The sequence below is a fragment of the Gavialis gangeticus genome, unplaced genomic scaffold (assembly GCF_001723915.1).
Source record: "Gavialis gangeticus isolate Ggan-Ray unplaced genomic scaffold, GavGan_comp1, whole genome shotgun sequence".
In the NCBI taxonomy this organism is placed as follows: domain Eukaryota; kingdom Metazoa; phylum Chordata; order Crocodylia; family Gavialidae; genus Gavialis; species Gavialis gangeticus.
Window position 1 is genome coordinate 53,780,111 of NW_017729004.1, and position 7,156 is coordinate 53,787,266.

General features: G+C 40.9%; 1 protein-coding gene across 1 annotated transcript in view; it reads left to right on the forward strand.

The window, feature by feature from the left end:
- The window catches only part of FZD1 (frizzled class receptor 1), a 25,484-nt gene that overhangs the window by 16,337 nt on the left and 1,991 nt on the right, over positions 1-7,156 (forward strand). The window lies entirely within an intron of this gene.

Below are 7,156 nucleotides of genomic sequence, written 5' to 3' on the forward strand. Positions count from 1 at the left end.
CCCCCTTCCCCTTCCCCCCCCCCCCCCCCCAACAGACTTACTAGCTCTTCAAGCTGCCAGGATTTGTATCGGAAATTGGATTGGTATCAGAAGATATGCCTCCTTAAAAATTGACTATTGGTATCGGCCCCCAAAATCTCTATTGGTGCACCCCTATTAATTTTCTATCATTCTACAGGAGTAATGAAACAATATCTTTTGACTAATTTTGTCTAGTTTGTTATATTTTTTAATATGTAAGATGTAATCTAGCAAATTTGTACACATTCCAATGAAGTTATATTTAGTTTTGATTTGATCTTAAACTGAATAATATAGCACTGGGCTCCTAGCATATTAATAAAGCTAGTTTCTCTTTAACTGAAGAAAAACATGTTGTGTTGATGTACCATGCCATTTGCACCTCCCTTTTCAAACTCCTAGATCTGTCCATGGATCTGAGGTCAGAGACTTTCAGTGGAGGACAGTGATACAGAGGTGGTAACAAACGTGATTGTTTTAGGAAAGGAATGTTATTCTGTGGATGTCTATAATAGTGGGTGACTGAACCAGATGACCCCAGAGGTCACTTCCTGCCCTATGTTCATTTGAGTTTTTTAAAGTGTTTCCCTTTCCCTCCCGTGCTGTTGAAGCAGTTGTTAGTTTGGGAATGATGAGAGGATGCATTCATTTCCACAAGCACTATTACAGCTGCTGGTGGGGGAAACATAATGGATGAATGTTGCCTAATATCCTCAAGTTATTATTCATACTGTCATCTTGAAGACCCTGGGAAGCTCTAGCAAGGAGGTTATTTGGCCTACAACCCAAGCTCAAGTAACATGTCTTATATGAAGTGTGTGTCTTATGACACAATGATGTAAGTGAAGAAATCATTAGAAGTAGATCACAGTGGCTCATTCCAGTCAGGCCACCTAGTCAACCGGCAACTGTTTGCATTTGTTTATATTTTCAAAACTCTCTTTGCCAAGACAAGGGCTGAAAATTTCTTTTTAAAGAATCTCCTTACTAAGGACTAATCCACATTCTGTTAACAGTGACATCTACAAGTTCATGAAGTGTCTCCTCTAGTACATAAATAAATCTGATTTTGTCCCAGATGAGATATTGGGACTATATTTGCATACACCCCTCCACCTACCCTCCAACTTTTTTTGATACTTTGGCATTACAGTTCAGAGAACATGATCTTAATTTCATTTACATCTGTAAATAAGGAGTAAGTCCACTGAAGTCAATAACTTTACACCAAGTAGAATCAGTGTGAGATTAGAAGCAGTGTCAGCTTTACCTGTCAATCAATTTCTTGCTCTATCCTACAGCCTGACAAAGCTTCACCGTTGTTTCAGTTACAAAGCACTTCCTTTGTTTCAGTTAAATCAATAGGTATAGCCAGGGAAGTCAGGATTCCAGAATCAGGCCTCAAATGCAGCATCTGTATGTTAAAAGAACAATAAAATAAATGGTAGTTTTGAGGCTCTCTATATAGTCCTAAAAAATTAACTTAAAATATAGGATGAAAAGGAAAGAGAACAAAATGCATGTTTCCTTCCAAACAAAGTGAACGGTGAGCTGCAATTGCCCTTTTAAGAATCCTGAGTTTTTCTTGTTCTCCAGAAAACTTCTTCCAGCACAGGAATGATTACAGTCCCAGCTTCTCTCTCATCCAATCAAAGATTGAACTGGAAAGCACAGGCAGCATAAGGCTTTAATTTACAAGGGATCATCTACATTTCTTCCAAAAAGAAAACAAAACAAAATAAAACCTTCCTCACAGTCAATACACATTGCATTTATTTCAAACTACTCTATAAACGTTATTAAGCAAAAATGTTGTGGGTACTGTGATGAAGAGATTTTCCAGAGTTAGCTTTGAATGTGCATAATATTTCTCCTTCTCTCTCTCTGAAGTATGAGATATAAAAAGCAGTATAATAATGTTTGACTTTCAGGAGTGCTAGGAAAAAGTTTGATCTTTATTTCTGGCCTAAATTACATGATGAAGGACAGGATTACAATAGGAGTCACATGGCATGGGTAAACTCCCTTTGACTTGAAGGGACTGGAGTTGAATCTTCACTTTTTTTTTTCAAACCAAAGAGTGATAAAAGATTATTTCCACAAACATGACAAATTCATGCATCCAACAGCTATGGTAAAATACACCGAGGCGTCTAACAGATAATAGAGAATTAGTTTGCATCTATTGAATGCCTGTTAATAAATACTGTCTGTGCACCTTAATGGCTTTCTGATTGCTGCAGCTTTTTCTGGAGTGGTTTGGCTGTTGGTGGTACCATCACCTGAGCCCCATGTTTTCTGCTTTTGGTGATTATTTTGTTGTCAGGGACTGGGTGACAGTACCAGAGCATTTACCAGGTGCATTCTGGTTGTTTCAAAATTCAGAGAGTCAGGATCAAACTTAAGCTTTTAGATTTTTCCTTTCTCTGGTCCAAACAACCTCTTTGGAGTATTATGACATACATCATAGATGCAAATGGCTAGTACTTTTGCAGGTTTCCAAGCATCTTTTCTGTTTGCAGTCTCTTGTACTTTGCAGTGAGGGTGACTATTTGGGATCTCTTAATAGTATATTTTCCATTCCGTTTTTCACATATAGATCTTCTGGACCTACCTCAGGGTTAACTAACTGTCTTTGGCTCAAGACAGTTGTCTTTTAACATGTCAACATGTTTGTTACATGTGGACTAAGGTTTTTGTCCTTCTCATAAGTCTATGAGTAGCCTAATAAAGTATGGTGTACTGTGAGTATCCTACTATTATTAGATTATATTACAATGCTAGGTAAAGAACCCCTAAAACAGCCAGGTTGTATTTTATCATGTTTTGCTTTTCGAATAGACTTTTCTACTAACCATTTGACATGAGTAAGAGCTTGATATGATTACAAGGGTAGTGTTTATGTCAGCAAGAATTGGCACTGAATTGTGGGGCACTATCTGCTAGGAGTTCATCTGGAATCCCACGGTGAGTAATTGCAGGTTTACAATAGGTTTACAGCATAGTGTTCTGTGATGCAAATTTCATACTTAGATGCTTTATCTTTGATGGCCATGTTTATGGATTCCCACAATAGGACATACACTATGTCCTTACACTATGGATGGACACAGGCTTATTTGCCATTTCTGACCTCATACACTGTTCTTTGTGTAGAACTCCATTACATGAAGCAATTTAATCTCCATGATCCCAGTACATTTTAATGTTTATTTTCCATCCTGCTGTATTGTCCGTTCAAAACTCTTTGCATCTGAAACTAAAAAATATTTAACTGGTCATCAGGCACCACTAGTTTTTAACCATAGTCAAGATTTATTCGGTTGTTTAACTTGTTGTTAACTGACTCCATTAAACACCGTATCAAATTATTTGAGAGTACTTTGCTCTTGTTGGGCATGTCTACACAAGATGTTTACTGCACAATAAACTAATTAGTTGCACAGTAAACTTCTGGGCATCTACATGTGCGCCCCTATTAAGTTGGAGTAAACTAATTTACTCCACAGCAGGATAGTTCTTCTTCGCAAGATAGTCCTTGTAATTAGGAGTAAAAAACTCTACAGCAGCACACATGTAAATGCTATCCCAGCTGGCTGGGGCATGAGGGTACTGCAGTGGAGGGGCTGCCTGCCAGTTAGCCCTGCACTGAAGCATGCTCATTTCCCAGTGAGTCCCTCCACAGCACATTGAGCCAAGGGGAACAGCCCCAGGTGGGCAGCCTGACTCCTGGGGCCCCCTGCCAGCCACGCTTATCCAACCCAGCTCAATATGCTGCTATCCCAGACGCACACTCTGGAATTAATTGTTTTGCATTAATTGCACGTATAGCCATGCTGCCAAGTAAATGCATTTGTATATGCATATGATAAACTCAATGGAGAAGTTATATTTTATTTCAACATTGGTCAATCACTTATCTTCTTACATATGCTGGCTATGGTTACTTTATAGTACCTATTTTTTGCCTTTACTTATTTTGTTACAGACAATCTGCTGAGCATTTCAAGGGTTAATATCTACTTAATCATTCCTGTTACAAGTAACAAACATATATTTTGGGTGAAGAGTTGAACTGTCTTTTAAAAATCTGATTTCTCTACTGTTACATTTGTCAGTTTTTCTATTTCTCTCACAGGCTATAAACTATGCTTTCATTGTAAGGAAAGAAAAGTTTGTTAATGTGTGTTGTTTTTTAAATCCTCTTCCCTTTACCTCCCACTGGACCTTGTACAAATGTAAACATATATGCCTACCCCTCAAAACACACTGTAACATAGATCTAACTCACCTTTATAGCGTAATAATGTGCAACACGTCTACATACTTGAGGATTTCATAATGAAAGGCCATTTAAAAAAATGCTGACATAAAACCAATAGCAAAATAATTATTTTAGTAATATTGTTGTTTAGGATAAGTGCGCTTTGTGTTCCTTAAAGAAGTTGTAAGAATACTTTTGACTAGAGGTATACTTCTAGGGAGGAAGATGGGTAACTACTAAATATACCCATTTTAACATTTGTGCTAAATATCTCAATAGGATACAGGAAAGATTCAGCATAAACTCAATTTGAAAACATTTTTTAACAGCAGAAGATTGAGGATGATTTAGATCATGCAAAATTTCCTGAACTGAAATGTTTTGAGAAGAGGATTCTTGAGAGAGACTATTAAGTCTTGATGAACTTTTCCAGCCTGGGGAAAGGCAACTGATGTGGGAGGCTGTGCTATTTCTAATCATGCTTTTGCTCCTATAGTCATTATCTGCTGTATATATTGCCGCTAACTTTGTTTGAATGTGGGACAGCACTGCTGGGAGAAAAAAAATGTGGCCTAAATATTAAGTCAAAATTATCTATAACCACCACAGGTAAAATGTGCTACCTGCAGCTCCACATGACTGCACAGATTGAAGGATCCATATGTCTCATTAATACTTGTTTTTTGTTAATAATTGTCACCTGAAACACTTATAAACATCTTAGAGTAGTCCCTTTCCAAGTATCTCTTGTGCACAAAGTAAAACTGGCCATAGCACACTGTGAGTCATCAAGTAATTAAGAAAAGAGAGGCCATGTACTAAGAAGCCAGAGCAACAGACTAGGAGTCAGAATACCTGGTTTCTGTTTTACAGGGCCACTGAATTTGAAAGCTGGTCTGAGTCTATTCCAATTGTGCAGGTGGTCCAATAAAAGATATCACCCATGAAGATCCTTACCTCTCCCACATATCATGGACTATCATGGCTACAACATAGCTCCAACACTTGACTTTATTTTGGCATCCACACACGAGGATTTTAACTGCCAGTGCATAGAGGTGTGCTGAGGCATGGGAGTTTGTAAAATGTGCTTCAGTTCCCCTCGTTAAAAGATTTGACAAAAATATAATTTATTATGATTATTACTAAATTCTAGCAAGTAGAGCAAGTTCCTCACCCAGCCTTCTTTATGTGGGGGGGAGAACTTTGCAAATCCATTTTGAAAGAACCAACAGGATTTCCACTGCAATTACCCTCTTCATTCTTCAGAAAGTAGTGAATGTTTTTGAGAAACCACTTGGAAATACTCAAGATACTTATAAGTAAGGTGGTATTCATCTTAAACTGATCCAAAGTTGCTACCTATTGTAAAGAAACAAAACTGTTGTAAATAGTACTTTAATATTTCAGGTTATTACTGTGGTCTTGGCTTCTATTTACACATTTGTCTAATATCATTAACTTAACACTGTAAAGAAAACAATGTCCTTTTCAATAAATTTATGGGGGGGTTTTATTGTGCTCCCATTAGATCAGCACTAGACTCATTTCTATGCCATTTCTATGCCCCCTGTCACAAACAAGATGAGTATACAAATTTTTAGTTAATATTCATGTTTTTTTACTGTACTCTCCATTTTTTGTATTCGTCTTTTGGAAGCCAGTCAGTAATGTTGTCCTCCTCCCCAGGCCTCTTTCTCTCCCACCCCTATGATTGTATCCTTTTCTATTTGGCCAATATTGATTTCCCCCTCCCCATCCCCTGCTGTGTTGTGAATAGAGCTGAAATTAACACAGCTGCCTTTCTTTAAAGGGCTGCTGTCACATTTGATGGCCCTAAAACGTAACATACATTAACAATTCCGGGTTTTTTAAACTGTCCTAATCACAGGGAATCCATTATTTCCCCCCAACCGGCTACAACACTCCTAGAATCTTAATTTCTCCGGTGGGCCCCGACATCACTGAGTCTTCGGTCTGTTACCATGTTCTTTTTTTTTTTTTTTGGCTTGATTTGATTTACTTTCATCTTTGTTGCTTGTTGTGGTGAGGAAGCTGAGTGCCAACACGTGCTGCACTTCACCAGAGCCGGCTGGCAAAGCAGGGGAAGAAGATTGTGGACGAGCATTATACACCCAGGGGGGTAGGTCTCTTGTCTGGCCTATGTGCTTAGCAGACAGGAGCCGGGCAAGTCTCTCTGGGCTACAGCACGGGTGGGGGTTTCCCTTTTTCTCTTCGGTTACTGATTCCTCTGACGTGGGAAGGGCACCAGTGAGGGCTCTGAGCCCTTCTGTTTTTTTGAAGCCCTGAGACAAGTAGCTGGTGAAGGGGGCAGTGGTTTTCTTGCTTGGAGTTGGAGTTTGGCTCTTGGTGTTCAGCGGTGTGCTGAGCCCGGGGTTTTGTGCCGGGACCTCAGGGGCGGCTGGCATCAGGGGAGCCCCCTCGCGGGAAGCGGGCGGTCGTGTTCAGTGGCAGAGCCTCGCCCGGGCGGACTCGCTCGGCGGAAACCCGAGGACGACCGCGCTGCCCCGCTCTCGCCAGGATCCCAGCCCAGCTTACGGGGCTCTTCTCCCTCTGCGTTTCAAAGCGGACCTCAGCGAGCCCGGACTCCTGCGCGGCAAGCCTCCACCCCCCTGCCGCCTTTGTGCCTCGGCGAGGCAGCCCCGGGCGCCCCGTCCTCGCCGTGCGCCCGGCAGCGGAGTGCGGCGTTGGGCGACGCTCCCTTACGCAGGCCACTCCGGCGTCGGTTTCAAGGCCCCTCCCTCCCGGTGAAAGGCAGACTGCGGGGCGCCTGGAAACCGGTCCGAGGGAGAGAGGCGAGGGAGAGAGGGCTTGAGGGATTGACACAAATGGTCAGGCGGCGGCGGCGGC